A 268-nucleotide genomic window follows, 5' to 3' on the forward strand; every position below is an offset into this window, starting at 1 on the left:
CCCATGGCTGTGAATAAGTGCCTTCAGCTAATTTTATGAAAAGGGGCTCTTTCCAAGGCTAAGGTAGAGTAGGGCTTCCTGTAAGAGAGAGAGAGAGGGGAAAAAAAAAAAGGTTCTTCTCGTGATGCAATCTTTTCCTCCTCCCCCTCCTCCTCCTCCTCCTCCTTACAAACCCGCTGCCTCTCCCTGCCAGCCTCCGCGGATCTCCCCGGCTGCGGGGGGAGCGAGGCAGGGATAAAAGCACCCCCCCCCCCCGCCCGGCCCCCAC

Source organism: Pygoscelis adeliae, unplaced genomic scaffold (assembly GCF_000699105.1).
Source record: "Pygoscelis adeliae isolate BGI_AS28 unplaced genomic scaffold, ASM69910v1 Scaffold88, whole genome shotgun sequence".
NCBI lineage: Eukaryota > Metazoa > Chordata > Aves > Sphenisciformes > Spheniscidae > Pygoscelis > Pygoscelis adeliae.